This window comes from Penaeus monodon, chromosome 19 (genome assembly GCF_015228065.2).
Source record: "Penaeus monodon isolate SGIC_2016 chromosome 19, NSTDA_Pmon_1, whole genome shotgun sequence".
NCBI lineage: Eukaryota > Metazoa > Arthropoda > Malacostraca > Decapoda > Penaeidae > Penaeus > Penaeus monodon.
This window is the reverse complement of record NC_051404.1, coordinates 47,506,724-47,507,235: the sequence shown is the minus strand read 5'-3', so window position 1 is coordinate 47,507,235 and position 512 is coordinate 47,506,724.

The following is a 512-nucleotide window of genomic DNA, read 5'->3' as shown; positions in this document are numbered from 1 at the left end:
AAATGTCCAAGTGTATATATATGTATATGACGTCTATTTGGATAACGTCCGGGTGTTAAGGGTTATGAATCGACTATGATACTGTGGCGGGCTGGTCGTGGCATCCTTTTATATGAGGAAAGCTGCGTGGGTTTGGGGGGAGGGGAGGGGGGAGAGAGGAGGAGGGGGGAGAGGAGGGGGGAGGGGAGGGGGGAGAGGAGGAGGGAGAGGAAAGGGGGAGGGAGAGGGAGAGGAGGGGGGAGGAGAGAAGGGGGAGGGAGAGGGAGAGGAGGGGGGGAGGGAGAGGAAAGTGAGAGGGAAGTAGGGGTGCAGGGAGGAAAGGGAAGGAAGAAAGGGGGGCAGGGAGGAAGGGGGAGGGAGGAACGAGGCAGGGAGAGGGAGGGGAGGGAGGGAGAAGAGAGCTGTTGCGTCATCCAAGCTCCCCCTTGCAACCTGGCTGACTCATTCATTCATGATCATGAGCTACACTGAGGCGAGTCCATGAATTTCTCCAGAACGTTCTTTGCTTATAC